General features: G+C 38.1%; 1 pseudogene; it reads right to left on the bottom strand.

The window, feature by feature from the left end:
• Window positions 1-5,371: 5,371 nt before the first annotated feature.
• LOC101569935 overlaps window positions 5,372-6,061 on the bottom strand; it is a 5,348-nt pseudogene continuing 4,658 nt past the window's right edge.

Genomic DNA, 6,061 nt, shown 5'->3' with positions numbered 1-6,061 from the left:
CCACCAAAATATCAACGGCGTTCTTTCCAGAACAAGAAGAAGATGAAGGAGGAAGAGAAGGAGGAGGAGGAGGAAGAAGAGGAGGAGGAGGAGGGGGAGAGGGAGGGGCGGAGGAAGTCCTCAGGTAGCCAAGGCAATCTTGCATGAAAGCACCAAAGCTGGAGGCATAGCACAATATCTTATTTCAAAATATACCACATAACCATAATCCAAAATCAGTATGGTATTGGCATACAAAACAAACACTTTGTGGAATGGAACAAAATAGAAAACCCAGAAAAAAAAAAAATCCGTGCACCTGCAGCCTACTGGTTCTCAACAAAGATTCCAAAGACATGAAGAAAGGAAAACCTCATTATCAAATGGAGCTGGGAAAGCATTATATCTTCATGCAGATGATTGAAAGTTGAAATCTACCACTTACATAGTCCAGAAATCAAGTAAAAGGGAATCAGAAAGCTTAGTAGATTAGAAATGGAAACTACTAGTGGAAAATATAGGGGAAACATTCACGATATGGGCACAGTGATTTTCTGGGTAGGAATTAAAAGCACGGGAAATAAACACAAAAGATGACAAATGAGATCACATAAAACTAAAATACTTCACGACAAAGGAAACAATCAGTAAAGAGGCAACAGAAGGGAAATTAATATTTAGATGAATTAGCCATTCATCTAATATAGTGTTAATATGAATAAATAACTCAAAAAACTGAAAAAATAGCAATTACAAATGATCAGCTATAATTTCAATAGAGACATCACCAAAAAATGGTATGCCTACACAAAGAAGTATCGTTCAAACATATATAGGAATAAAGCCCTACCATTCACAGCAAAATGAGTAGAACTGGGACACTGTTTGCTAAGTGAAATCAGACACAGAGCCATAAGCATCACATGTTCTGGTCACATATGGAAGCCAAAAATACACCACCCTGAAAGTAGAAGGGACTGTGATGGAGAAGGCTGGGCAAAAGTGGGACAGAAGAGCAAGCGTGATGCACACATGATGTATATACATCTACAGACAAAATCACTGTGAATAGCATTAATTTGTACACTCGATATGTGCTGATAAGAATCAAAAATATAATGCCACTTGTTTGATTTATATTGCTACTGTGTTTTTCCATATTGATTTTCCTTTTTATTTAAAACAGTGCTTTAACTCGTAAATTGCCCTTGTAAATCACATAACTGGCCCATGTGAAGCACTCCTGTTATAATTTGTGTCTAGTTGGCCCCCCTAAGCTTCATGCAGCCATGGAGCATACTTCTAGATTTTGTGATTAGTTCATAATCCAGTGCTGGGATTATGGGTGTGAGTGCTACACCCTGCCTGGGGCAGACAGACTGAAGGCAACCTAAAGGAGACAGGCTTGCTCTCTGCAGCCATTTTTGCCACCGCTCTTGACGTTTTGCTATCTGCTCTTTGCCACCACCATGAAAGTTTGCTCTCTGCCATGTGCCACTCTGCCTTGGGGCCAGCTGAGTATGGACTGAAACCTCCAGTAACTATAAGCTAAATAATCTTTTCCTCCCTTCACTTTGGATGTCGGATATTTGTCCCAGCAATGAAAGAAGAGTAACTGAGACAACTCCAGTGCTTACTGAATAAATCAAGCCATGCTATGATGAAAATTCTTAAATGTTCAACATTTAATTAGACAATGAAATTTTTATTAGTATTTAAAATCTTCAAATTTATGTATTTTTACTTATCTCTATTAATATTCGTACCTTATGTGATAAAGCCCAGGTCCTTGTGCATTGTGGGCAAAATGCCCTAATTTGAAATGCTTTGCAAAAAATTTCAGAACATAGGTCCAGCACTGAAGAAAGCACATAATGTGGTCAGACAGTAAGAAAAATCTAGGACAACACTTCAGTCTGCTAATAATTCCACTTCTGTTCCACATTCTTTCACATTAACACTGATTTAAAGTGGAGTACGGGCTGGCCAGATAGCTCAGCAAATTGAAGCTCCTGCTTCTGCTGAGCGCAGGGACTGGGGTTTGGTCCCGTGTGTGCAGCACCGGCCCCGTCCCCAGGGTGGGCTGAAACAACAACTGAGACTGGGCTTGGAGGTCCACACTTGTAATCCCAGCATTTGGGAGGCTGAAAACAGGAGGATCACGATGAAGCGATGTACATAGTGAGGCCCTGTACCCCCTGTACACTCGACTCTGTCCTAAATTCATAAATAAATAGATAAAGTGGGGGTAATCCTGGTGTCATACATTGTGTTCCATATCAATATAAGTGAATTCTACCAAAGTGGAAAATATTATCTCAGGTTCTCTCTATTTCCCTTCCTGATAATTTCTACATTTCTTGTCAAATTATTTCAGATCCGGATGGAAGATTCAAATGTTGTCAATTTGGAATGTTCAGGTAGATGTGTTCAAATAAGAGGCCCTACTTTCAAATATAATGTTATTTTTGTAGTGCTGCTGAGTTAATAACTTTTATCTTGATATAATCTTTCTTTTAGGGCTACGATATAAATTTTTGAAAGTATGAATAAACACTTTTATGAGAATCAGAATTTTCATCAACAAGAGCAAAATTTTCATTTGTGTATGTTCTCAGATGAAAAGTACTTCCTAGACCTGTGAATGACATGTAATTCAACCCCCTTTAAGAAATCCTTAATTTGACCCTTTCAGACATTGTTTCATCATTTATTTACTTTTTATGTATTTAGTACAGGGTCTACAGGGTCTCACTACGTAGATTGGACTCATAGTGATTGTCCTGTTTCTAGCCTCCCAAGTATAGAGATTACAGGCTTGCTCCACCACTCCCAGTCTCAATTTCCAACTCAGGGCACCCTGGAGGTGGGGCCTGCACAATCCTCTGGCCCCTGTGCCTGCCTAAGCAGGTGCTTTAATCTGCTGAGCTATCTAACCAGCCCTCAGACATCATTTTAAAAAGTGCAATTAATGGACACCACCAGGTGACAAAGCATTAAGTGCGCTGTGTGGAATTCTATCTCACATCCTTTAAATTTCTTTAGAGTTAACAAAGGATTGTTAAAACCTGTAACAGCTAAGTCATACCAATATTATTCCTTATTTATAGTTGAATTGCAAAATTTTGTAAGTGGATGATATGGAAACAACAGAGGTTTGGTAATATCTTTTGTAACTTTTCTGGTAAATAATGTAACCCTGTCAGGTTCATTTCCCTGGCTGACTTGCCATAGTTTGACTATTTCTATTTTTGTTCTGTTCTATCAGATCCTTGTAAATCTAAATCCCTTTGAGAATAACTCTCGCACCCTGTGTCTGTCTCCAAGGGAAAGTACAATCTTCCTGCCGTCATCTAATTAGGAGTAGGAGTCTCTGTGCTGGAGGCGTCGACATCGACGCGAGTCTGATGAGCCAGCGTGCTGACACCAATGAACACTTTATCAAATTACACAGCCTCCTAAGCAGGCATGGGCTTTCCGAGCCCTAATGTTTTATGCACTACCGCACTACGTCCCAGTTTGCTGAAGTGGACGGTGTTCCAATCAAGCTGAGGATATACAGTTCTGAGGAGGTCATGTATTTTTTTTTCCCCTTTTAAATCATATCTGGTAAGCAGTTAGGTGTTAAGTTTAGTCTATTGTTTTGACAACATAACTAGTCAGAAACAAAGAAAACAAGAAAAAAGGCAGGCAGTACAATTTAGGGCGTTTATAACGTCAGTATCTCAAGGAAGAATAAAGGAACCATTGCTTGATCTACAATTATGAAATGATGATTCTTTCCTGTATGCTGCATATTTAGATGCATAATTAATATGTCATAGATTTTTGTCTCCTGTATCATTTATAAAATGACATAATCTTGAATGTTTTAATTATTAAAATATTTAATATTTGATAAAGGAAAATGTAAAGAAGATATATATCTTTTTACAAAAATTGCATTCAGCCTTTTATATAATAGCCATCTTACCAGTTGAGAGATGTGATTATGGCTCTGTTTTATATTTTCATAATGATTGCTATTGAGCATAATTTCATACACTTGTCAACCAGGCAGATTTTCATACTTTAAAGCTTATTATTTCTCTGCATTTTGGCAAATACATACAATGATATTACTAATACTATGATCAACATAGAGATGATTTGATTTCCTTATTTCATTTTGGAGTCCCCTTTTGGCAGGTATGGACCTGTCTGAAGGCCACATACATTTTCTTTTTTGCAAAATGTCATAAAATGAACTTCACACTTACAATTCTGACTCGAGGTTTTTTTTTAATTTTAGTATAACACAAACGAGCTTCAACCATGTTGTTGCATGTGAGGTGGACACACTGTTACTGTCCAGTTTTAAACATTTTGATTATTCCAGTTTTTGAATATGTGTCTAAATTATGAATTAGATTTCATTTGCATGAAGCTTAATTTGAATCTTTTTTTGTCTAAATGAATACTTAGGATGAGAATGTTTTTCCATATGATTAGTGCATATGTAATTTTTATGATAAACAAAATTTGTTTTCTAAGCTCAGTATAGTACTTTCCAGTCTCAGCAACAAGCAAGAGTAATTGTAACTGCTCTGATTTCTTCCAAATATTACATAATGCCTTTTAATTTTTTTTATTTTTTTATTTTATTTATTTATTTTTTTGCGGAACCAGGGATTGAACTCAGATCCCTGTGTTTGCCAGTCAAGCGCTTAGCCTACTGAGCCATCTCCCCAGCCCCAATAATGCCTTTTTAGCTATCTCAATTTATTGTAGTTATATTCATTGTGGTTTTAACTTTCAAATTCTTATTCTGCAATATTGGATGGTTGTGGTCATGCTTCAGTTTGCTTATTTGACATTTGTTCAAGTGCTTGTTCAAGTTTTTCCACAGTTTGAGTTACACTGTTTATTTTTAATTCTTGAGCTTTATAAAATGTTTATATTGCATGGATAAATTTTTTATGAGGCATGTTTTAATCCAAATTCGTAAGTTTTCTTTTTATTTTATTAATCTCCTCTGAAGACATTTTGCTATTAAATTTGATGAAGTTAAATTTATTAGTTTATCTTTTCCTTCATAGTTTATGATTTGTAAGGACATATACACCATGCTTGATAACAATTCCTTTCTAAGAAACTTACCAATTAAAACACAAACATTTTTGGGCTGGGGATATAGATCAGTACAATAAACACTTGCGTGGCAAGTGCAAGGGCCTGAGTTCAATCCCTGGTTCCGAAACAAAAGAAAAAAAAAAAAAACACAAACATTCCTCTGGTATTTTCTAGAAGTTTAGATTTTACATTATTAGAGCTATAATCTATTTCAAAGGTTTTTTTTGACTGGTTTAAGGACAATTTATTGTTTTTATGTACAGAAAACTCAAGAGTGTGCTTAGCCCAGTTTAGTGGCAAGCTCTTTAGCCTTTGCTTTCTCCAGCTTGGCAATATGAGCCCCAGATTTTGGACCCAGAATATCGCCTCCCCAGTGACGGAGGATCTCATCGTATCTATCATTGTAGTTGGTCCTGATGGTCTTCACCAGCCTAGCCAGCATGCCGTTGTCTTCCAAGTTGACTTACATGAAGGTGACAGTGGTGCAGGTCTTCCTGTGGACCAGACGCCCCAGCCTGGCCTTCCCCTGGATGATGCAGTAAGAGACCCCCATCTTGCAATACAGGGCAGGCAGGAACACAGCCAGCTCGATGGTGTTCACATGATGTGCAATTACCACGAGCTGAGCCTTCTTGTTCTCTACTAGAGTGGTGACAGTGTTGACATCTGCTCTGAGGACCGGTGGCCTCTTAGAGGATACATTCCTTTTGCCAACAGCTTTCTTCTCTGCCCAGGCCAACAGCCTCTGCTTCTTCTCTTGATTGGTCTGGTCTGTACTTGTGGGTGAGCTTAAGCAGCTGGGTAGCTGTTTGGTGGTCCAAGGTCTGGGTGAACTGGTTATTAGCAGGGGGCACCGTCAGCCGTTTGTATGGCCCTCTGTAGCTGCAGCCGGATATAGTGGGGCCATTTGACAAAGCAGGTGAGGTCTCTCGTGGGCTGGATGTCCTGTCCAATGCCAAAATTCTTTGAA

The sequence above is a fragment of the Octodon degus genome, unplaced genomic scaffold, assembly GCF_000260255.1.
Source record: "Octodon degus isolate 3935 unplaced genomic scaffold, OctDeg1.0 scaffold00143, whole genome shotgun sequence".
NCBI classification, from domain to species: domain Eukaryota; kingdom Metazoa; phylum Chordata; class Mammalia; order Rodentia; family Octodontidae; genus Octodon; species Octodon degus.
The sequence above is the reverse complement of the archived record's forward strand: the minus strand, read 5'-3'. Positions and strand labels throughout refer to the sequence as shown.